The following is a 26864-nucleotide window of genomic DNA, read 5'->3' on the forward strand; positions in this document are numbered from 1 at the left end:
CTAAATAATTGCATAAAATTTTATGTTGTTTATTGCATTCTTTTTAAATTGATTAATATAATTGTTTTTATTTATTAAATAAAATTTTTTAAGTTTGTATATAATATAATAATTTTTTTCTCATCTAACTTACAATATACATATTTTTAGTTTTTTTTAAAAATTAATCTTGACAAAAAGAAAGAATAATTTTAGTATTATCTTGATAACTAATTGATAAATCTTGTCTTGAATTTCAATCACGAGATATCAAGACAAAATTAGTCTTGATATCCCGTGCAACTTTAACCAAAAGAAATATACAGGAATAAGCGGTACTATTATAATTAGATTTGTAAGTATATTTGGCTCTATCATTGCAAGAGGAGGAAAGAGAGAGAGAGAGAGAGAGAGAGAGAGGGAGAGAGATATAAAACATGGTATACATTTTGCGAAATTATATAGTCATACAGATAGCGGCCGAATGGCCTTTGAAATTTAAGGCCATTCGTGTAGGAACGCGTTTGTTTGGAGCTTACGTTTCTAAACTGCATCTTTGCATGGATCTTGTCGTCCCCGGCAGCGATTACCATCACCGACACGTTAATGCATACACCGTTCCTCCCGTGTAGGTGGACACGATATGCCCACCGAGTGACACCGGGAAAATGTATTTACCATTTTCGTTATCTCGACTCATCATACGCGCGCCGACGGATAAGACATTCGCACACAAATTGCCGACGACCTTGATGCCACCTTGTAAAAGTGACAAATAACGATGCGATCGACTCGCATTATTCCTGGGGATCACGAATTCAAACGTACACGCCACAGTCATTCGTTTGGCGAGCGCTATTAATTATGATTGTTGAAATTATCGATTAGGGCAATTATATTGTATATACTCGGTATATACATTCCGCTTTTATTATTACGATAAAATTATCATTTTATATATAATTTTTTATAACACTTTTCAATCTTTATATCCGACCCTTTTCATAAAATAATTTCCAACAAATACACTAGGCAAAAAAATTAAAGGGCCACTTTCTTGCAACTAAAAAAGACCAATTTTCAAGTCGTTGCAACTTTTTTAAAAACAATCGAAATAAGATCAATAAAAAAGCGTTTCAAAGCTTCAAGTTTCTAGTTTTAACATCTTCAAATGAATTTCAATTCTTTCTATTCGTTACAAAATTACGTTGTAAGAAAGCGACGTCCGTCGATTGAATAAATTTTTCAAAAGTTTGTCCAAGAATACCGAATTGAAAAAAAGTCCTAGCACGATTTTATTAATTGTATATTAAAGAGCAGAGTTGTAGCTTTAATTTCTTCTTTAACGAATGTTTTAATGATTTTTTTTCGTCAAAATATTCATTATTAAAGCAAAATCGAGCTATTGACTTTAAACGCTTATAACTAGTGAAGAAATGATCGTACAATAATCATTAATTTAAGTTTTTGAAATGTACAAAAAAAAAACTTAACACTTTTTGTACGAGTAACTGGAATGCTTTTTACTTGTAAATGTTGTAGAGTTTATGAAAATTTTAGCGATTCTTTGTAAACTTTCATTGATTTAAATAAAAAAACATAAAAGTGCAATTTTTACTTGATTTTTAAGTAACAATTACACTTAAAAAATGAATAATGATTGAGAAAACCGATAGGAGCATTTTAAAGTGCTAACTTTTCCCTTTAAATTCCTTTTTTAATGATTATTATACAATCTATTTGTCACTAGTTATAAGCGTTCAAAGTCAATAGCTCGATTTTGCTTTAATAATGAATATCTCGGCGAAAAAAAATCGTAAAACATTCGTTAAACAAATAAATTAAAGCTAAAACTCTGCTCTTTAACATCCAATTAACGAAATCGTGCTAAGATTTTTTTAAAATTCGGTATTCTCGGATAAAGTTTTGAAAAATTTGTTCAATCGACGGACGTCGCTTTCTTACAACATAATTTTTTAACGAATAGAAAGAATTGAAATTCATTTAAATATGTTAAAACTAGAAACTTGAAGCTTTGAAACGTTTTTTTATTGATCTTATTTAGATTATTTTTAAGAAAGATGCAACTACTTGAAAATTGGCCTTTTTTAGTTGGAAGAAAGTGGCCCTTTAATTCTTTTGCGTAGTGTATTTAAATTGTAAATATACCTAAATATTATAAAAAAATTAGATATTTATACATATTTAATTTCTATAGATATTAGAAATATGTGTAAAAAATTCTCTTCTTTATATTACATATTTAATTTTTTATATAAACATAAAAATTATATATACACTTTAAAGAAGGAGATTAAATTTGATTATAAATTTATGTAATCAATCATTAATTTTAAAAAATGCGAAAAATATTTTTGTTTAAAGCATTCGCTCTCTGCATAATTATTTGCAACAAACTGAATGCAAGCGGATGCCATTTTCACGCGCGCGACGCGCACGAGGTAACGTGAATGAAATCACGCAATGAGATTTCCTCGTTAGTTCGCGCTGCCATTCACCAATTTAGCAACATTAGTCTGTGCTGTTAACTTCTTACGTTATAAGGTTTGTGCAATTACAGCAATTAATAATTGCACGTCCGTTGTGTAGAAATCGTTCGCTCGCGAGCGAAAGAAAACGAAGAGCAGCAGAGTCACACAAATCAGAATTCCAAAAGCTAATTTTCAATTTTTAATTCCCTTGTTTACTCTCGTGTTTATTCTTCCTTTGATTTTTTTTTTTTTTTAATTGTTTTAAGCGAACGTTATTAAGTAACCTCGCGCGCGTGAGCCTCATGGAAATTTATGGTAATCCGCGACCGGTAATTACGCTCTGTAATCAATTCTCGGGACTATCGTGGTTCTCCGTCTTCGGCCAAGAGACTCTGGCATTTCTCGAAATGTAAACATCACCATTTTATCCCGTTCGGGTAGATAATTAATTAAAAAAAAAAAAAAAGAAAAAAAAAAAGAAAAGCTTTCAATCGAAATGGCGCAATTAATTTCTCCTCTCGAGAAACGCGTGTGCAATTGACCTTGGATCGATTGGTAATGCATTAACACTACTGGATTCGACTGGAAGATATGCAAGATACCGAGATGGAATCCGGGAAAGAAAAGAGAGCGAAGACATTAGCAAGGCAGATGCAGGCGCGGGGCGAGTTTGTTACGGCTCGACTGGCAACGAGGTACAAAAAGCCACGGCAATTTGCCAATCACGGATCACGGAGGCGCGAAACGCCTCGCATACCGCGTCGACAAATGCGCCTCGGCCGGCCAAGACAAAAGGTGCTAACTCAAGAAGGCAGAGTTAAGAGGTTGGTTCCCCAAGAGCTCCGATCCCCGTCGTATATTCTCACCGCTCGGCGCTGATTCTCGCTGCGGTATTCGCGGAATGAAGAGGCGTTCTCGGGTCTCCTCACGGCGAGAAAAAAGATGGCGGGGATCTCTAATTCAGCCGTGAAGGGTGGCTCTCGCGAATCCCGCTCTTTGCCGAGATAATTGTCGACCGAAATCCTTAGGTGCCGCCGAGATCGAAGATCAAACGCGATATAGTCGAGTTCTTTATTCACGGGGCACAGGTTTCGCTAATACCGCGAATATGGCATGATCAGGGTGACTCGAATCTTGTAAAATAATTTCCTCATTTTCCACGCTTCTTTATTCAAAATTACAGATAAAAAATTCGATTTTCCACATTATTCTGATGCAATTTTCTAAAATAAATCTTTTTACTGTACACGTTTTCCAATCATACGAAAGAAAAACACAAAGCCACTTAGGTTTCAAGTGATTCTAAATTTACAAATGTACTGAAAACATTGAACATACCTTTTTGTTAAAATAAAAATTTAACTTTCATTTTTCATCATTGAAAATTAAAATAAAGAAATATACTGCATATTCAATATTTTGTTAAAACATTAAATATATAGATATATAATTTACAGTGTAAAAGCAAAAAATTATCAAAATTATCAGAGAGAATTTTTTAAAAATTCCATGAAAAAAAAAATTCCTGATTCTTCCAGATTCAAAAAAATTCTTTGAGAATTCCAGGTTTTCCACGTTTTTCTTCCAGGACTAAACCTTAGATGATAAATTGTATCAAAGTGTAAAAAATGCGTTGCAAAAAAATAAAAAAATATGTTAGCAATCAAACACGTAACAACTAATATTCAATATAATTGCATAATATTTTCTACAATCTACACGTTATTAAAATTGCAACAAATTACTGAAATATTATTGGACGTTAATAATTATAAAATTAATTTAAAAAAATGTGCTAATTTTTTCTTGTTTCGCGACACTTTGCAAATAAGCTTATTAAATTTATCTATCTTTCTTTTAAAAATCAGGCTTCTCTCTTTTTATTCCGTGACTTGACTGTAGAGAGGATGGGAAATTATTTGGAACGTTATTGCTCCGAGTCCGGTTGTTAAGCACGACGGGTGTGTAAAATATCAGGTGCGAACGCATCCGAGGAAGAGAGAAAAAGAGCCGTGTCTCGCACGCGTGCCAATTGATTCCGCATTTACATTCGGACTAAATGCGGACACGATGGCGAGATAAACGCTTTTGCTTGGTTCAAAAGCAAGGTGGGTTCGCGTTCTCGCACGCACGATCCGGGACGTCGATAAGCAGCGCCTCGCAAACGGCGGCTTCGCGAAAATTCGTGTCGCCGCGCCGCGCCGCGCCGCGCCGGTCACGTGCAAACGCGGCCGTTAATTGAACGATTGACGGCTTTCGTGAGTCGCGCTCGCTCGTTGATTCCAAATACGGTGGCGGTGGCGTGGAATGCGAAGGAGAATAAATCGGTTTCGCGAAGTTCGCGAAACGGCTCGTTAAAAGATTGTTCGCGAATTAAGCGAAAAGTTTCATCGATCGCTCTTACGCCTCTGTTATCCGTTCGTGCGTCACGATTCTCTTAAGACTTAAGAGTTAAGAGCGCTCTCTTCGTTTATACATTTCGCAGAATTGTCGAGCAACTCGCCTTCAATCGCGAAAAAATTTGGCTTTTCTCGCGAATAAATTTTAAATCTACTCCATTAAGAATATGGAATTTGTGTATTAAAAGCAGTGAATAATCACTGATAATTATAAATTACAAATCAGTAGGTAACTCTCATTGAAAGATTCGAATCAAATTTTTTCTCCTACTCTTGATTTCAATTTTAACGTTTGTTTAATTTAATACTGATATTTTAAACCGATATTTCAAATTTGTTTATTTTAAAATTATTTAATCTATAATTTTGCTAAAAATTCTTGTTTCTATAAAAAGTTTCCTAAAAGTAGTCATTTTTTATTTACTTAAGACACAAGAAACTCTTTATGTAAATTTATTAGAATCCTTTAGAATTCATAAATATACAAAATTGGAAAAAGATTGAAGAGATGGAAAATTTTGACTCGGAAAATCATCGGTTAACCATTATTTCAATCAGTGAAGTACTCATCGATCTTGAATGAAATCTTGCGTCACTTTAACAAGGTGTCTACTCAAATTTTGTAAAAAATTCCCTGATCTTTCAGATATTTTTATTTTCCAAAGTTCCAGATAAAGAGAATATTTTAAAGATTTTTTGATATAACTTTCTGTAAAATAACTTTTTTTATTGCATATTTTCTAATGTTTTTTTATTCATACGTAAAAAAATATAGAGTCTCTTAAGTTTCAAGAGTGTTGGAGTTATAAATGTACTAAAAGAAAAACTGAACAACTTTCATAAGAGAAACATTTTTCCCTTGCATAAAATTTCATTTTTTTGTCAATAAGAATCACAAAGAATACGTATTACTTATTCAATATTTTGTCAAGACATTACATATATTTATAATATGTTTTAAATAATTTGCTTAGCTTGCAATTACACATAAATATTTACAATATATTTTTTTTAAATTTCCTGATTTCTCCAGGTACATTGAAACATCGCTGACATTTTCAGATCTTCCGTATTTTTCTAGAGAATAATCAGTGAGAGTCTTATCTGAATTTTCAACTTTACAGAATAAATAGAGAATAATTGACAAGTAGTGCAGAGAATTAGAATAGTACGTCAAGTAGAAAAGTATCTTATATATAATAAATAGTTTTGTGATAAAAACGTGCGACGCGGCGCGTCCGTTGGCTCGGATCGCGAGGAGGAAGTGCTCCTCTTCGGGGTGGTGAGTGGCCGCGGGGCACTCTCTTTCTCTCTCAAAAAGTCTCTAACGCACATATACGCACACACTGCCTGTCCGTCCGTCCGTCCGTTCGTTCTCCCCAAGTACAAGTGCCGGGAAGCAACGACCGGGAACAGAGGCAGCAACGGCGGCGACGGCGACGGCGACGGCTCGGGTTCAACCGAAGTTAGCATCTGCTCTCTGGGCCTCGTAATATGCGTGCTCGATATCACGGCACGGGATCTGAGATGCGTGCCGGCGATATCACGCACTCGTGCACGCGTCTCCTCACCGGCTCGGCGCCCCCTCGTCTCTCCTTCTCGCGTTCTGTCTCTTCCGCTATCCTTACGTATACCAACGAAATCGTTGGCTCTCCGGACGCCACCGGCTCTCGTCCAGGAAGCGGTCAAGTCGAGAAGAGAGGCGCAGAAAGAGAGCTTTCTACTGCCGTAGAAACGGAGGATAATTCCGTCCAAGACGCGATTTATTTTTCCGAGAGCAGAAGAAGCAGCGGATACGAGAAGCACTGGATCGATCGATAAATCACGGAAGGGGCCCCCGGACATCGTGGGACAGTGCGGAAAGTGCGTCCGTGTGTGTGCGTTAATTAGTAACGGTCTTACGAATGGCCCGCTGGCTGGCACGGCTGGTCAGTACCGCGGGTTCCCCGGCTCCCCTCCTCGCCCTACTTCCGCCGCGAATACATTATCGGGGTGGCTGTTTTTTGTCGCGACGTTTCATTAAGGAACACGCGGCACCGTTGCTTCCTTCTTCCCTCCCACCTCCTTTCGAACCTGCCCGAATTTCCTCTCTCCGCCCGAATTCCTTATCCTCCTCGACAAAATGATGGTTGACTCTGAGCAAATGACGATTAATTCACAATGACTGCCCTTAGTTTGACAATCGGAATATTTTAAAACATATTCCAACATATCCGAACATGTTCAAGGGTGCCTTTTAAAATTAAACAAAACAAAGAGGAACTTCTTACATCTTGTTTCTAATTTTTAAAATAAAAATCTATACTGAAATAATACATGTGCATTTGCTACAGCGATTAAGATGGATGAAATAAAGCGCCGTCTGTATTTAATATATTTTGACGGTCAGTGAGAAGAGATCCTTACAGACGAACAAGTATGGCGAGTATAAAAAATGAGCAGTTTCGCTACCGATCGTGGAAAACACGTAAAAATAGAGACGAGAAGACGCGAAGGCTGGCTACCGTGTACGCGGAGCAACCACCGTAGTGATCTAAACGCTCGATCAATTCCACTTAGACCGTCATATTTCTTCCGACGCGACGGTTTATCCCGCCACCGATCTGCCTGGCCTGCTACATTTAGTCCCTCGCATTTATCACGTTGTTTCTACATCTTGTCTGTCACTTGTCTTCTGCTTAAGCGCATTCTACAACGTGTATGGACTCATGACAGTAAATCAGTATCGTCAAACATCTCGACGGTCGGATCTCGAATTAAATTTCGGCTCGGAAAGATCGAGCGCTAATTATTTAGAATAATGGCTGTCACGGCGTTACATATCGTTCTCTTACAGATAACGAGTTTGCTCTCGGAATCGGAACAAACAGCCTCATTCAGTATATCCAATTCAGTATAACCCAAGATATCGCTGATCTTGCGTACAAAGTTTCACTCGAGAAATATTCACTTCAAGCTTGTGTCGAAATCCTAGCGCGATTGTTCAATACGACTTTGAAAAAAGTCGGCAACCAGATTTACAAGAATGATCAATATTTCTTCTTGTGTTTTCCATGACTATCTTCGTATAAAAAAAAAAAAAAAAAAAGGTCGATGTGTGTTTCCTCCTTACTTTTGATCCCAATTTTCAATATGATATCTAATTTGACACTTTAAACAGTCAGATTACACTCTCTTTTGAAAGATTCTCTTTTAAATTTAAAATGTTTGTTTATTTGAGGTGTAAAATAAGAGTTCAATTCCTGTCTAAAACAACCCTTACTGCAATTTCTAAGCATAATTATTTTCATTTATTTTAGTTTTTATTTTAAAAGTTTTAAAAGGATCCGAGAAGGTACGTAACGTTTTCAAAGCTTTTTCACACTTCTACCCATTGATCAACACGTCGGACACACATTTTTAACTGACTCACCTATACAGTTCGAGGGTGGCAAAAATAACAGTACGAAGAGCGTAGAAACCTGTCAAAGTCCTCTGGAAGCTATAAACGTGAGAAAATTGAGGTCGAAAATAAAAGCAGAAGAATTTCGACTCGGGCAATCTGATCGTTTTGTCGTTCTCGAGTTACTCGCGTTTCGGATCCCTTTGCACGGGGATGCGGGCCTTTAGGCTCTCGACGTGCCGTGTACACACGCGCAGAAAAATATCTCACACGCGGTATGCGGCGGAAGCGAGCGGAGCGGAGCGCAGCGCGCGATACGAGCGCAGCGCGCGCGCGTTCCCCTGTTATTAGGGACAATTTCCAATTGGCCGCAGGCTACCATCGCACGAGGTGGACGGTGAACGAATACGACGTCCACACGCGTACACACGCGTGCAGAAACGGGCCTGGTCTCGGAACGGTGGTATCCGAGACTTGACACCGCGATGATGATCGACGTAGAAAGAACTCCATGACAAGATTGTTGTCGTAGATTGTTACGAGAGACTATCTCTCTTTCTTTTCCTCTCTTGACATTTAATGCGTCCTATTTGGCTGCTGATTTAACGTTCGCACGAATTTATGTTATCGAGAATAATAGTTTTTTTTTTATAACGTAAATTTTACAATATTTATGGGACTGTAAAAATTATTATTATTAAAAAAAAGTGCAACGTTCAAATGCTACAAATAAAAAGAAGACAAATTTATAGTATAATTTCCATAAAGTGAAAAGGAAAAGAAATATGCCTGATAATCATAATAATTATTTTAAAATACATGTATGCAATACATTTGTTTTTTTTTCTTTTTTATATACATTTATCTTCATATATATTTAGTATTTAATAAATATTATTTAATTTTTTAATTATACATAAGCACAATGATTACAATTAAGTACTTATTAAGCTGGTATAATATTATAATACTAAGTAACATATCTCGAAATATGAAGTTTGAGACAAAAAAAAAAAAAAAAAAACACTTAAAAAAACAGATCCCTATCGTGTGGTCAAAATATATAATTTTAAAAATATTTTATATTTATGTCACATTTAATAACAAAAATATCAGGAAGCCTAAACAGAAACCGTGAAACATGCTGAAATTAAATTTTAAAAAATTATGTATGTTAAAGCTTAATTAATAAAGCATATTCTTTTAAAATGAATAAAAATGTAATTAAATAAAACAATGGCGCAAGATTTCATCAAAGATCAGAATATTCCACAGTAAGCATTCACTAATCTTCAGTGAAAACACTCGCACTTTGTGCACTTGTTCCTCCATCTTTTACGTCCATTCATAATAAAATTTTATTGAAAAATTAGCAATAGTTATGCATATTAGCAAAACATATCTTTTAAAACTTTTTCAATTTATTTTGTATCGTTATTTCCTAATTCTTTTATTGGAATCTTTCAGTGAAATGTCATTGACTAGCAAACTTTTAATTGAAATCATCAACGACCATTTATTATATTCCAATGACAATAGACTGATAATTAATTTTAAAAGAATATTATATGAGAATTTTAAAATATCAACTCTTACTCGCATATATCTTATATTCAGATGCATTAATTTAATATTCATTGCATGACGATATTGACATTTCTCTTCACGGTGGAATAAAATATATTAAAAATTTTCCTAAATTTTCCTAAATTTTCCGAACAAACTTTCGAAAAATTCGCTCAAACTCCTGCGGCGGGGAATTCTTTCGTCGATCTCTCGGGTGAGGTACTTCCAAACCACACTGTACATGCGCACCGCGCACAGACCGTCCCTCCATCCCTCTCAGACTGCATCGCGGGCATATTTTATGATAAGCAGCGTTGCATTTTTGCCACGAGACCCCGCGGGCCGCCGCGGGGCACCGAGGCACTTGCAACTTCCAAGCGTACACGATCGCGCAAGCAAGGGCAGAGCAGGGCGGGGGCGAAGGAGAGGGTGAAAAGGATAAGCGTGCGTCCCGCAAAAAGGAGGAGAGTAGGTAGGATGGGCGCACACGTGTGTACACGAGAGGAGGCAGATACTTCTCGAGAGAGAGCTGCCCGTGAGAAGGGAGAGGCCCGGACGTATAATCATTGTGATTATCTTGTATTAGGTATTGACTACGAATTTGCATAATGGTACCTACCTAAGGCACCCTTCGCATCGCATCGCATCGCATCGCATCGCATCGCATCGCATCGCATCGCATCGCATCGCATCGCGTCATCGTAGAAACGAGCGCACTACCCCCGTGGCTCGGAGGTTCAACCTGCCCCTCCCTCGAGGATCCTCCAGTCCGTCTCGTCTCATCTGACCCTATCCTCCCGTGGCAAAACCACGACGACGACTTTGCACGCGTGAAAGATCAGCGCGCAAGAATCGACGCGAACCTCGAAAAATAACCCGGCTAAATCGGGGGCGAAATCTGCCCTCGTTGTGTCTGAAAAAAATCGCGGCCAAATTTCTCAATAAATCGACAATGACATGATTATATTGACAGCACGAGTGATAAGAATAACGTCGAAACGAATATTAAAAAGGCGAAATAATTGAAATAAATATTTAATTATAATAAAATTATTGTTAATAAAATTTATCAAAATTTAATAAAGTATATAATTTAAGTAATGTGTAATAAATGTTTAATTATAATTCATAAATACGTGCAGATTTCGCGATGCAATCATTTTCGTACCGTTTGATTTGTCCAAGTAACCGACTTCCCTATATTAAATAGTAAGGAGCACAAATCAATTAAGGATAACGAAAGACTCGTGATAATGGCCGAGATAACGTAATGGACAATATCGGTTCCGATTGGACGATCGACGCCGGATAATTCGATAGCGAGCAGCTTTAACGGCGTTTAAAGGTAATACAGAGTTCGTTCTCGCGTACCTGATGTTTAAATCCTTACTCGCGCTGTACAGGGATGTTAAATTTGAATATATCGTTGATCGATCGGTCCTTTAGGTGCGCTAACTATAGCCTTCGACGGTGGATCGAGTTTCGTGTAAAAGACGTGTCGGCGCGCGTCGCGCGAGGGAAGCGGATCAGACGACCTTCCGTTACGATAGGAATCGTGCTAACAGGTAGTCGTGTGTTGCCAAAACATATTCCGGTCCTAGTCAAAAACTTTCCTACTTTTATTTCACATCTCAATTTTCCATCAACATCTACTTAAATCTCTCTCCTTTGAAACTGTGTAATTTATAGTTTCATCAAAAGCTTCTCTTTTAAATCTCTCTAACTATTCATTCACTGTCTTTCAAGTCTGAAACAAAAGTTTGAATTTTTCCTAATTATATTGTTTAATATTATTTAATTATTTAATATATATGTCGAATAGACAATGAATGACAGTTAGAGAAATTTAAAAAAAAAGGAACTTTGAATAAAACTATACGAGGGTTACACAATTTTAAAGGAAATATTATATTATTTAAGAATATAATAAAAATATATTAAAAATTATATCAATTCCTAATTTCAATTTTCTATCAACATCTACTTAAATCTCTCTCCTTTGAAACTGTGTAATTTATAGTTTCATCAAAAGCTTCTCTTTTAAATCTCTCTAACTATTCATTCACTGTCTTTCAAGTCTGAAACAAAAGTTTGAATTTTTCCTAATTATATTGTTTAATATTATTTAATTATTTAATATATATGTCGAATAGACAATGAATGACAGTTAGAGAAATTTAAAAAAAAAGGAACTTTGAATAAAACTATACGAGGGTTACACAATTTTAAAGGAAATATTATGTTATTTAATAATATAATAAAAATGTATTAAATAAAAATGTGTAATATTCCAAAATAAAACTTGAAGTTGAAATTAAAAATAGAAAGAAATTTCAAAAAAATTACAATATAAAAAAATACTGTTTTCAAATCTACATCACTCAAAGAATTTAAAACTTCTTCTCTTACGTCAACATATTATTGAATAAAAATGCCGTGATTATAAAACGAGACTTTTTAATATCCTCTCTTTTATAAGGGTCGTTTATAACGTGTCGGTTTTATATCGTCGCAAGTACTTTACATAATCATACATAATTTCACTCTCTCATTATCGGTCGCGAATCACTGTATAAATAAATTAAAAATTGCCGGGTAATTTGCGAGACAATACTCTCTTGCGACTTCCGAAGGGCAGGACTTTCGTATATAAAGTCGTCTGGCCGTGAACGAGACGGCCGTTCGATGACACGGACGGGCGCGAGAAACGCGGCGAGTTCCGAGAGGAGGAGGAACCAGGTGAGACACGGTTTTCTGCGACGAGCCAGGCATGACGGCCGGGCCAGCCCGAACAGGCGAGATAAGCATCGCACCTCGATCTGGATCACAAAACGCATCCAGGGTCGTGAAACGCAGCGCGCGATGGCGTGCACGCACGCACGCACGCACGCACGCACGCACGCATGCACGCATGCACGCGGCGGAATTGCTCTCGTCTCTGGCGTTTTACGCACGACGGGCCCGGCGAGGAAATGCTGCGAAGAATGAAAAGAGAGAGAGAGAGAGAGAGAGAGAGAGAGAGAGAAGAGAACTAAGATTTTAATCTAGCCCTGGGACGAGGTCGAAGCATATGGGACCGTTCGTGGGACCACCGAGTCATTTGGCCAGCTCGGTTCAGCTCGGTTAATTAGCGGGTTTGCGCGAGCGTGAACCCAATTTCTGTGCGAGTCAGAGCGCGACAGAAGGCAACGAATTTTGGGCGAGCCGTTGGTTGATTATTTTTAGTTTTGGACGACTTTGTACAAACTCCTCTCCTGATATTGTCGTCGTTAAATTGTCAAGGGTCTAAGAAGAAATATTCTTCAAAACTGAATACGTCCATCGTGCTGGTCTCTCGCGAGGAGACCCATTTGAAGAAGAAGAAGAAGAAGAAGAAGAAGAAAAAAAAATTCTCCAAGTGACTCGTTCCGCCTGCGAATCGACAGGCGGGCATTTCGCAACGCCTAACGCTTGACAGCTCGCTTCCAGGAAACACGTAGGCGTACTTTGCCGACGAACGGATTCCGCGGCCACCGCCAGCGGTAGGCGTAGTCCGGGCTACGCGAATGGATTTTACAGCGCATACCGTGCGAGCGCGAGGAAAACGAGCGAGGAAGAAGAAAAGGGCCAAGAGTGGAGAGAAAAGAGGCGGAGGAAAGCGGCGATCGGGAACGAAGCAGAAGAGAAAGAGAAGAGAGAGAGAGAGAGAGAGAGAGAGAGAGAGAAAGAGGAAAACGAGAGGAGGATACGCGGGAGGAATTATCGGGGTCTCCTCCGAGTTGCCCGAGGGGCACAACGGACCCTCGTGGAGAGTAGCTAAGCGACCATTACTCGGATGGTGAGCCAATGGAGTGGATCCCCACGCCCCCTTCGACTTACCTCCGCACAGACGGCATGCAAATATGCGCGTGCAAGATGCACCGAAGAGAGGATGCACCTTCGCTCTTCTACTCCTTCGATATTTCTCCTCTCTTTCCATTTACCTTTCTCTCCGTCTCTCGCCCTCGAACCGCGAGAATCCTCTCGCTGCCTCCTGGTGATATCTCTCCTCCCGCGCGACTCTTCCATCTCGCTGAGGAACCAGCCTCGTACGCCAAGTAATATTTATCACGACCCACCTTTCTCTCGTGTCGCCCGACATTGACTGTCGTGCTTCGTCAATATATAAATATATTGATACACGAAATGTATATTTAATCGTGATGAATGAAATTACGTACGAAAAAGAATGTTCAAATATCGTTCGCTTCTATACTGACCTTTCGCCAGCTCGACCGAGGTACAATTCAAAAAAGTGCGAGCTCTGAGACGCTGGTAAACAATGGCCAATGATAAATACGACGCATTCCCACAAGCCATTATAATCTTATTGTTGGACTTGTTTCTCGTATACAGGTGGCAGCAGCCACAACGATGCATTCGAGGGGGGAGGAGGAAGAGGAGTACCGGTTAGAGAGATATAAACGAGTACGGGGAACCAGAAGAGAGAAGTACCGCCAACAACCGCGTCCCCTTCTGTCTCCCCTTCTCTCTTACCCTCTTTCTCTCTCTCTCTCTCTCTCTCTCTTTGCGGGCTCTTTCGACAACGCAAGGCATACAGATGCCACCACCAAGATACTGATTATAAACTCCATTCCATTTGTAACGAGGTCCATCTATTTTGGCGCCCAACACTCGTTGCGCCAGGAGTCTAGGTAGCGCCAGATTTTAATGCGATATCCCCCGCATTATCATTTGTTTCAGACCTGGACCAGCCCTACCCCCTTCGTCGACGAGAGAAAGAGAGAGAAAGATAGATCCCCTTTCTTCTGTCCAGGAACAGTATACGCGATGTAAGCTGTTCTACGCGTCGATGTAACTCGAGAGTGATCTTTGAACCGGAATGCAACCTCCTTGGCATAACAATTAAAGCAAGCCTCGTGTGCTCTCCGTCCCTTCTATAATTATTTCCTCCATATACAATCAGATAAATGCACGCGATAAAGTGCGAAATGATAATATCTCGTGGAGATCTCTCCGAGTGTACAACTGTAAATTTACGTTCGGGGCACATTTTCCGAAACAAGCTACGCGCACAAATCACGCGGTTAACGGTTCGCTGTCAGGGTGGTTATAGGGTTGGTTGTCTTGAGAAAAACATGCTCCATGTTTTTCCCACCACGGGGGTCGCAGGTGGAGGAAAGATGTCACTCCAGCACTCTTGTTTTAGGAAATTCCTAACCAAAGTTTCCTTCGGAACTGTCAGGTAGACGACAAGCCTGCTTTATTTTACGAGCTTGCTCGTCGCTTGTAGCATCCCCTCGTAATTTCTCGGGGAAAAAGGCGGGAATTCGGTTGGAATATTCGATGCGCTCCTCTCCACGTTATTTCTCGCTCGCATAATAATTATACGGACGCTTTATGTTTCAACAATTTCTATTTCTTATTATCAATACGTTTTTTTGTTCGCGGAATTTTTACTGCTTTATATAAGCGAGTTATTTTACTATTTAATTTCTCTAGATCTTTTTATTTCGTTCTTCCTAGTTACATACTCGCAATATTATTTTTATTACAATCTGAAAAAAAATTGTAAAATTAAATAACACGCGTTTTTATATTATTATTATTATCGTGCCAAAATGACGTACGCACAAGCTACGCGGCAGAAATTTCCCAGGTTGCGAGAATCGTTGCATCCTGGCGCAGGTAATAATTACAAACGTCGGACTCAGCGGTGCAGAACAATACACAAATCACGCTTTAGGAGAGAGAAAAAGAGCGATCGATGAGAGAGGAAAAGAGAAGAAAAAATAAAAGAGAGAGAGAGAGAGAGAGAGAGAGAGAGAGAGGGACAGACTTGCGTTAACGTCAAAAAGTCCCGACATTCGTGCATCACCGAGCTAAATCTTTCTGACATTTTTTCCCGAAAAACACGACGCGAATCGCTGGCGTAGCCCCAGGTAAGGGGACCCTACTGACCCTTTTCGCTTTGGCGTCGACGCTGAGAAAATAAAGTTTCCACTTTATATCCGTAGAGGGTATCGACGGGGCAGGTAGTTTCACGGCCTCCTAGAGACACACCCCGTATAATTGGCCGATAAAGATTCCAAGGATTACGAGTAAATATTAATCTTTATCCCCGAAACGTTTCTGGCTACCGGATTCGTGCCTAGAGATTAGAATTTCTATCTTTCTTCATTTATTCCGGCAATTAAAATATATTACTGTTTAATTTTGATAAAAAGAAAATAACGCGGCGTTTTTACAAAAGAAAAGCTTATTTTCGATCTCGTATATGTATAATAAATTTGATGAAAGGAAATTGAAATATTGATTAAAAAGATTATTATAACGATTTTAATTTTAATAAGCTATTTATTTTTCTAGATTTTTTTTTGTAAATATCCCGGAGGTACTTTATTACTCCTGAAGATATGAAAAAATCTAGACTGCCCGACCAGAAAATGAAATGTATCAAGAAACAGGAGGAATAATATACATGCATGAAGAAATGTGCTGAATTGATTTCGTTATAAAAACACGAGCGCGTCTTCGTTGTTTGTTTTTCGAGGTTTCTTCGTATCCGAATATATACTTTATCTTTCATCGTCTGATGAGCGCGCGAGCGTCAGAAGCGCGGAATATTCATGCGCTGAGAATCATTTAGAATGGATTTTTCCATTGAATTTCTACGAGGAAGAGAGAACACGCGGCGCCGTAACGACGGAATAATTCTCTCGTTAGCGCGGTGAAGCGGTTGCGAGAGACGTTTAAGAGCGAAAGGAGTAGCACACACGAAATACACGATTGTACAGGGTGTCCTGTAATTGGTGGAAAATCTCGAGATCATCTGCAGGCATTTTTTCCCCTCAGCGAAAATGTCGAGGCGTCAATAATTTCCGAGTTACAAGCGATGGCGAAAAGCAGGCGCTTTCCGCAAACTAAACTTTTTGAAGGTACAAAAATTACCAAAACTACATCCGTCAGTGAAAATAATTAGTAAAAGGCTCAGTAATTAAATAAATAATAACTTAGTCCTAGAGGCGTGAAAGAGCCAGATATAACAAAGTAAATTTGAAAAAACTAAATAATTAAATAATTTATTGTTACATCACAAATGAGCAATATATAGATTCGGTATAATAAATAAACGGGCGCAAGGGAAATCTTTAAAATCAAATATTAGAAGTACAGTATTAATGAACAATAATAGGTTAAATTAAAACGAACGTTTAATATTTGATTTTAAAGATTTCCGAATCTATACATATTGCTCATTTGATGTAACAATAAATTATTTAATTATTTAGTTTTTACTCTAGTACTAAGTTATTATCCTTCAGTTAATTTCAGATAGCGTCTACCTTAATAGAATTTTAATTTAATAATGACAAAAATTGGAAACTTGCAAAAAGTGATGACGTCCGTCGATATTTTCGCTGAGGAAAAATCGACTGCAAATGATCTCAAGAATCTGCCAACAGCAGGTTCGCACAATTACAGGACACCCTGTATACACACTCGGCCATATACATATATACGTATGTATGTGCATACAGGGTAGACGCGCACATCTCGCGATGTGCATCTCGCCGTGGGAATGATCTTACGATGGCGTCGCGTCGGGGCGGCGGCGCCCGAAACCCCCGGGGGGTCCCAGGAACCCACCGATGTGTGGTTCCCGGACAAATTATAATATATTGGACAGCCATCGTCTTCCGTGCACGCGAGTGCTACCGACGTCGACTCCCACAAGGCTGCGAGGAAACGTAGTCGAGAGATTCTCCTGATTTAGAATATTGTAATAATATATATGGGTGCTCTCTTGAATGGAATCGATGATGGATTATCACTGATACAAGCAACGACAAAGACATCTTCGTCAGGTTTTGATTAGTGAAATTTTTAATTTAAGAGAAAGAGAGTATATATAATATAATAATAATATATTATTCCTCATCTTTCTTCAAAAGAGAAGCTTTCGACAAAACTATAGATTAGTTTTAAAAGAAATTGATCTAATTATTTGAAGTATTATAGTAGATATCAAATTAAAAATTGACAGCTGTCTACTGAAATCTTGTAAAAAAACTCCCTAAAAAAAATAACTTTCATAAGAGAAGCATTTTTCACTTGCACAAAATTTCATATTATTATCATTAAAGATTATAAAAAATATGTAAATTCAATATTTTGTTAAGATATTAAATATATAGACAAAAATACATATTTATTTATAATATATTTTAAAGCATATATTTTACTTAACTGGCCGTTTGCAATAAAATTATTAAGAAAGGCATTTTGAAAAAATTCCTGAATCTCAATAAAATTCTCTTCATCTCTCTTCAAAAGAAAAGCCTTCGACAAAACTATAGATTAAATAGTTTCAAAAGAGACTGATTTGACTACTTGAGATATTATATAATAAACATCAAATTAAAAATTCACAGGATGTCTATTCAAATCTGGTAAAAAAATTCTCTGAAAAAAATAACTTATTAATATTATTAATCTTATTATTAACATTAAAATTAATATTGTTAATAATATCAATAAAATTATTAAAGAAAGCATTTTCAAAAAATCCCCGAATTCCAATAAAATTCCACAAGGATTCCCTAATTTTTCCAGATACAAAATGAATGCTTGAAGGGAATGCTTTGCCACGTCACATTTTTCCAGGGAGTAGACACCCCCGTGAATTGAGACTGAAAGTAGAAGAAAAATTTCGATCTCGCCATCGCGTTGTAAAATCGCCATTAATTAAAGGACTTGGCCGCAAATCATCTTGGGAACCGTCGGCGTCATTGGCCTCCGGGCAAGCAGGTGCTGATTCGATAATCGGCCGGTAATTAGTCGCCGCCGAGCGGCCTAATCGCGAGAATGCGATGCGAGCATTATACGTTCGCGTTCCATCGCGCGAGACGCTGCTCACGCGAGTGCGATTTAATGCGGATTGCATTCGCGTATACAATCGCAATCGCGTATCGCGAATTAAGAGGAAACGCCGAGAACCTTCGCGGCCATCTTCCGGCTCCTTAACGCGCTAAGCGGCTCGTTATTCGCCCTATACCGCTTAATTACCTTCGTTCCAGCTACAGTCTCCGAGTCGATGAGAGCCCCCGAGTTTCTCTCTCTCTCTCTCTCTCTCTCGCGAAAGGATTCGCGATGTTTCGTTACATTTCCGCGTACCCGATGTCGCGATTTTTCAATGTCGTGGATGGAGGCGATAACCGAACCCTTCCTTCCTGTCATTGTCACGATGTGTCTCTCGACTTATGAAATTGCTCGCGTATCATGGAGTCGCTGAATGTGATCGCGGAAATTCGCACGTCTCGGCTTATTTACTCCCAAGGGTGGAGAAAATATATAATATATCATGAACGGCGAGGAAATTATCAGATGTGCGAAGATGTAATAAGCTAAATGACGGAAGTATTATGAGATTGGACATTATTTACAGTTCACCTTTAGCATTGTATAATTTACAGAATCATTATGTTACAGAATTATATAAATAAGTATAAAATTACATAATGAAAATATATAATATTTATATTATACAAATTATATTATATTGTATATGTATATTATAGCATTTATGTTATTATATTATATTTCATTCGTTATTATAATATTTTTAAACTTATGTTCATGTGATTTTATGTATTTTAAAAAAAATGTATATTGAGAATAATTATTAAAGAATATTATCATTACTTGTCATTAACTAATTTACTTTCAGCATTTCTAACGTCAATTCAAGTACTAGTGATCATTTCTGCGACATCAGATAGAAATTGCAACGGAAAAATCTTTATTTATCGCAAAAAGATAGGTGTATAAAATATGTTTATAATATAATATTTGAAAATCATGATAATTACAAGATAATACATAATATATTTTGATTGTTGAAAAGAATACATTTTATAAATCTAGAGGAATAAGAAAATTTTGATATTTTTTTCTCCAGATTTAACTAAAATAGTTATCACACGACATAAATAATATAACATTCGTGCAAGACTAATTATAAGTAATCGCGAAGGTTTCTCCAAACATTAGTCAAAGTTATTTATTATCATATATATAAAGAAAAAGTATCAATTTTATAAATTTTTTAAGTATTAAGACTCTTGATATCAGTTTTAATCCCATCACTAATATACATAATTTAATAGAAAGTACTTGGACTTTGTCCTAAAAATCGATTGATCGCAAAATAAATTTGCATTTTCCCCGACGCATCGGACAATATTTATATATAAATTTAATTTATTTATATATAAATCTATTTCGGATCAACGTTCGCGAAAGCCAGAAGGGAGTCGCGATTGAATTTACGGCGATTAGGCCGCGGATTCGATTCCGCGTATACGATGGACGATACGTGGATTCGCGGCCGGTGGTAGCGGCGCGTTATCGAGGATAATGTGTCCCCGACTAATTTAGAAACGTCCTCTCCCTCCCCTCGATTCCCCACCGGTGGATACCTGATGGCATCCTAACTGCCATCAGCGCAGTCAGCGCAGCGCTGGTTGCTGGCTGTCCCGCTCTTTCGCGAGGCCCCAACGCTAACGAGGCCCTGCCACGTCCTGCCCGAAGGACACGGGACCACGGCCTGTCAATTAAGGACACGACCATACCGGGCCACATTTCTACCTCCCGCGTTTCCCCCTCCGACCACCCCCACCCTCTTTCCGCGAGCATCTCTCGTCCTTTCTCTATCTCAATTTCTCTTTTTGCTCGTCCTGTCGGGAATAACGTGCCTTTTTTTTCCCCTCCATTTGCATCGCGTCGACTATGGTTTCCGAGCGGAAGAGAAGCTCGTCCTCCGACGCGTTTAATGTATCGACGATCAGAGACGGAATGAAACTCGAGGAGTTCCCACGAGAGCCTGTATTAAGTTCGCGATTATAATCCTTGTCTCCTTCATTACCGCGGGATAAATTTAGACTCGCCGCATACTAATTATTAATCTCGAGCGACAGACGAGGAGTTCACGTGTCAAGCGCATAACACGTTGACGTCTACGGATTTTCGAGTTCGCATACCAGAAAGGGCAAAACGAGAGAATCGATGAAGCTCACCGACCCGGCAAGAGCTCGATACGTATAATGGAACGTCCAGGTACGACGCACGTATATGCATGCGTGTACGCACGAAGGACGATCCGTCCGTTCCCCCTCCCCCCTCCCTCCCTTCCTCCTCGCGATCGGGTTCCGTTAACGCACCGGGGGGTCCGGCAGCGGACTCGTCGGTGAGAAGAAGCGTTGAAAAAAAGAAAATAAAAAAATCTCGCCGTGTGGCCACGAAACTCACTCTCGATGCTGTACGAATACCGTGTTATACCGTAGACGAGACGCGAGGTGTATATATGCATAGGACCGAGGATAGACCTGGATTATCGCGCTACGACAATCTCTCATTATCATTCCCGACGCTCTCTCCTTTCCGTTCCCACTTGCGGAATCGTCGCGTTTTGCGCTCGCCTCCTGCTTTTTAACGGACCCGCTTTCTGTCAAACTCCCGCCGTGCCTGACCCGCGCAAATTTTCACGCGAGTTTCGCGATTTTTTCTTTTATCGAGAATGCTTGAAAATCTGGATTTTCATCTCATTTAGGTTTTTAAAATAATTAAAGAGGAGTTTTTTTTTGGCAAAACTAGATTAAATAGGTTCAAAAGAGACTGCGTTTAAAGTACCAAAGTAGATTGAAAATTGACATTGAAAATGGAAAAAGTCGATTCTTTTTATGTAGAGTTTCAGTTTTGTTCAGTGAAATTAAAAATATATATATTATTAATCAATTTTATGGATCAAATATTTTTATATTGGATTAAGTTTAATTTGTATAAAAATTTTGCTCTTCTTTACTTTATCTCAAATAGACAATAAAAAAAAAAAAAAAAAAAAAAAACAAATTCAATCCAACATCCGCTTTAACGTTTTAAGCACACGATCAGAACATCCTCCTTTAAAACTATTTAAGCTATAGTTTTATCGCTCTTCTGTTAAATCTTCAAGTAAGAATTACTGATTACTCTATGTTTGATAAAATAAAGAAGAGCTAAATTTTTATATAAAATTAATCCATCTCACGTGACATCTAGAATACGTGAAAAATTTAAGATTAAAAATAGGAACAAAATTTTTTGATTCGCGTGACCTTTTGCAACTTGTACGAGTCAATTATAAATGATGTATAATTCACTTTTGATCAATATTTGCACATATAATTATATTTATGAAAAATCCTTAAAAATATTTAATCCATAAAGTTCATTAATATATCTTTAATCTTATAAAATTGAATGTCCACATGAAAAGTATAATCGAAGTATAGAATCGAAATTTTTTTCCAATATCAAAATTTTCAATCTAATATCTACTTTGATTTTTTAAACACGCGATTAGATCATCTTCCTTTAAAACTATTTAATATATTTATATATTTTTATATTATATTTGTATATATTTATATTATAAATTTAATATATTTATAATTTATTTTAATCTTCAAGTGGGAATGTTTTTTTATTGCCTAGTTGAGGTAAAGTAAAGAAGAGCCAAATTTTTATATAAATTAAACTAGTTCAATATAAAAATATTTGATCTATAAAATTGATTAATAATATATATTTTTAATCTCACTGGACAAAACTGAAACTTTACATAAAAAGAATCGACTTGTTCCATTTTCAACATCTAACATCTACTTTGATACTTTAAACGCAATCTTCTTTGAAACTATTTAATCTAGTCTTGTCAAAAAAAAAAAAAAACTCCTGTTTAAAAATCTAAAAATGAGAAACTGTTTGAGGTACAAGATAAAAGATCCATTTCTATAAATGTGTATAAAATAACGCTTATAAAAATCCCCTAGCATTCACACAGATAAACGTGAGAAAATTGAGATTGAAAATAGGAACAAAATTTCCACTCGAGCACACACTGGTCCCAAGCGGAAACGCCAGGAATCAAGGATGCAAACGAGGACTCCTCAGTTCGAGGTGCTCGATTTGAATAATGCATATAATAATTTCCTGCATTGTCATCGCGCGATTAAGAAAAAAAAAAAAAAAAAACTCATTATTTCGCGAGCCGCGGCAGGATAATCCTCCAACGTCCGTCGCGGAACAATACGTTTTGTTTACTATGCAAAATCCATCGGACTGCGTGTGGTCAATTATATTATGTTAAGTAGAGCATATACGCGGCCTGTGACGTATCGTATCGTAGGATCTACGGGGCCGGAGGGGAGGGGGGGGCGGGCGGGGGGAGGCCGATTCCACGGCCTCCTCTAATAACGCATTGTGCCCCTCGCGTGGCATATTAGGTTTATGCTAATATAATACATACCTCGCGCGCTGAAGAGATACGTTGATCGAACATCTCTCTTTCTCTCTCTTTTAAATCGCGTGGGCCGTCTCTGGTAATGGATGAAAGCTGCCGTGGAAATCGGGCCGGGAACTTGAATTCCAAGGTCGAGAGGCTCCTCTTTCCTGTCGCGATTTAATCGGCCGGTGACAGATATCTGTAATTTTAAAAATTTCGCAAAATTATATACCTCGTAAAAATTACGTAAAATGATATACCTCGAATGCAGTTTGATTATAACGTATATCAATTATCATCGATGACAAAGGGGAAAAGGGGGAACCTCTCTCTCTCTCTCTCTCTCTCTTTCCGCGTGGAAAAGGTGACACGCGCGAGTATTAATATAAATATTAACGATCCGTTCAATCAGAACGCACGACATTATCAGATGAGCCGGCACAAAGAAACGTTTTCGGACTGGAATGCCGCGTGAAATTTCGGCCGATATTTGCATTTCTCTCGTCATGCTGCTCATCACGGTGTAAATCCTTGGGTCCGACACAATAGCCCGGACGGAGAGAGAGAGAGAAAGAGAACTGTGGGCGAGAGCCGCGGGGGGAACGAGAGAGAGAGAGAGAGAGAGAGGCGAGAGATAATTGTACGGACGGCTAATGGAGTTCGGGAAAAATGAAGCGGCGCTCACCAGGTGGGTCCGCTTTAAATGCATCAAATCGCTGCTAAGTGAGGTCCAATGTCGGACCGGGCGAGAGACGGTCTGCCTCCTTATTCCATCTCCTCCTTCTACTCCCGTTAGATAGGGCGTGGGTCAAACGGTTAATTATTATATTGCCCATTAAGCGGACGATTTTTCATTTTCGACAGCGCTACGCACATAGAAATAATGTCTTGCCTGTTTTCAAAACGAAACTACCGAAGTCATTCCGCGGCGCGATTTAAAACAGTTTCTTTTGAAACTATTTAATCTGGTTTTGCCAAAAAAACTCCTCTTTAAAAATCTAAATGAGAAACTGTTTTAAATACAAGATAAAAGGGACCATTTCTAATATATATAAATTACACTTATAAACGTGAGAAAATTGAGATTGAAAATAGGAACTTTGAAGACAGTTTAAAATCGAAATTGTTAATTGATTAATAATATTCGAAAAAAATTATATAGTCATATCAAAATATGTCAAAATAAATATAATACCAATTTTAACTCGAGTAAATTCTTGCAAATGCAATAATAATGCAATAAAATTTAGACTTTTGATTATCCTCATTAAGTTCCGGGCATTTTAACATTTTAGAAATACTAATTTATTAAAATAAATAAATAAAAAATTTAAACAACGGACTACAATCAATAATTTAAAAATAATATGTTATAAACACAATTACATGATAAATTCCGAGAAAATGTACACATTTCTTAACTAAAAATTATATATATACAGTCATGTCAAAATTATTTGACACTTTTAAATTTTTCTTATTGTTAGTATGTATGTCAAAATAAACCTAATACCCATTTTAACTGCTTATGTAATTGTTATTTGAACAAAGCATCGATATTTTATTTGTTTAGCAATTTTAACTCGAATAAATTCTTGCAAATGCAATAATAAAATTATTTATCCTCATAAGTTCAGGGCATTTTTGTATTTTAGAATATTAATTTATTAAAATAAACGAAACTGGAACAAAGAGAATTTAAACAAGAGAACAAAGACAAACTACAATCAATAATTTAAAAATAATATATTTTATAAACACAATTACGATAAATTTCGAAAAAATGTATACATATTCTCAACTAGTCTTAATTAGATTCAAGAAATCATTGAAATAAAAATTAATTCGTTATATTTTTTAGAAAAATGTGAAGAAATAGGATGTCTAATAACTTTGGATATAGATATAACCTTCTGCTCTCGAAACAACAATATAATACATATTAAAAAATTTTCAATCCTAAATAATATTAAAAAACATGTAAGAATACAAATCATATTTGAACCTACACTAATCTTTTATATCGTTAAATGAAATGTAATTTTAATTTAAAAAAAAAATTTAATATCGTTGAGAGATGATTCAGCAGAGCCCAGTAACATAGCTCCTTGCAACGGATAGATATAATATCATTTGCATGGAATGACATCTCCTATTTAAAATACAATTCGTATGTTATTAATGCGTGCCGATATAATGTGGCAAAAAATTGTCGACGATATGACGATGGAATTTTGAGGGATGATGTAAGACGAGAGTCGCGACGAGTATCGTATCTCGTCCCGAGAATCCACCGCGCCAATCTCTGTGGCCGAATTATAATTTCCCGACCGGTTCGGGACGCGACGTTAAAAAAGCGGAGGGGCTAGTTGACGGAAATTCCACGGGCGCCCGCTTTTATTTCGACGTGAACAAGCGGCTCGCTTCTCGCGCGGACACACGAGCCGCGTAAAACCATACACGCCTGGACATTTTTTTCCCCTGCCTCTCTCTCTCTCTCTCTCTCTCTCTCTCTCTTTCACGCACGAATGTCGAGTCTCTGTTCCTTTATTTCTCGGAAGATACCTCCTTAAAAACGTGATCCACGCTGCATACTGAATTCCCGTTGGCTTGTCCCTCCCTAATCTTAACGGCTCGTGTCGAGCTGATTAGCCCTTGTTTACAATCGGCCGGCTTTCCGAGGACTGAAATTTCGTGTGGCTGCGGCGAAAAATAATATCCTTCAGACGGTATCGGCCCGGGGACATTCGGAAGTGTGTCGTTAGATTTGGGCCTTGATGTTGGACGCGTAAAATTATGGCAGGCATCTCGTGAGTTATCGCCCGGCTATTTATGGCCGAAAAGAAATTAGAAAAACCTTCCGTCGCGAAATGGTCGTCTCACTCTTGTGGCTTTAGCTTGCCAGATTATAAATTTAATTTTAAATAGCAGTGAAAAATCGTACCGACAAATGACAAATGTGTTTGAGGTTCTCCAACGTGTGCATTTTAATAATTTAGTGCTACAGTTTTGATTATTCAACAGAAAATGTCAAAAGAAATTAAATAAAGAGAAAAGGGGAAAAATAATAAATATCTAAATAGAAAAAGGTAGAATATAAATGGTGAAACAATCGATTTTCATTCATCGTAAACACGACATGACAAAGGGATAAACTTTTATATCTGTAAAGTTATAAAGAGCTCAAAAAGTTTTTATACGGCTACGGCTGTATAAACTGAGTTAAATATTCGTTAAATCTAGATTTTATGCGGTTTGCGTGTTCACTTAATGTCGGAATAATCTGTAAAGTTTGCTAGATATATGGATATCGCTTTGCATTCTGCGGAAAATGCGTACATTGTCGTCTCACGCATTGTAAAAAAAAAATTATTGCAGACAAAGTGTATAAAGTTTTCTTACAAATACATTTTCTGAATTTTCATGCATTAAATTTTTGAAAAAAATCACTCTGATGATTAAGACAGATTGTCTGAAATTTTTTTCAGACACCCAGATCTGAACATTCAGACAAAAATCTATGTCTGAATTCTTAGGCAATTTCTTTACTCAGTTTGAAGAACGATAATATATCAACTTGCAGAATGCAAATGTACTTTTTCGACACTCTCTATTTTTCTCTCTTGCAAATCTGTTGCCCTACATTTTCATATAAGAACGATAAACTATGTGGCAAACTTGCCGGTAAAAATTTGATTTTCGCAGAGAAAATTTTTGAGGAGATAGGGAATAAAATTGTAAGA

The 26864-nt window shown here is 37.5% G+C and overlaps 1 long non-coding RNA gene across 4 annotated transcripts in view; it reads right to left on the minus strand.

Moving 5' to 3' along the window:
• Window positions 1–26864, minus strand: part of LOC140673179 (uncharacterized) — a 173185-nt gene that overhangs the window by 72126 nt on the left and 74195 nt on the right. For all 4 annotated transcript variants that reach the window (XR_012048017.1, XR_012048019.1, XR_012048018.1 and 1 more), the window contains exon 6: window positions 23146–23320. This is a non-coding gene — a long non-coding RNA (uncharacterized lncRNA). The remainder of the gene's footprint in view (window positions 1–23145; window positions 23321–26864) is intronic.

The sequence above is a fragment of the Anoplolepis gracilipes genome, chromosome 14 (assembly GCF_047496725.1).
Source record: "Anoplolepis gracilipes chromosome 14, ASM4749672v1, whole genome shotgun sequence".
Taxonomy (NCBI): Eukaryota; Metazoa; Arthropoda; class Insecta; order Hymenoptera; family Formicidae; genus Anoplolepis; species Anoplolepis gracilipes.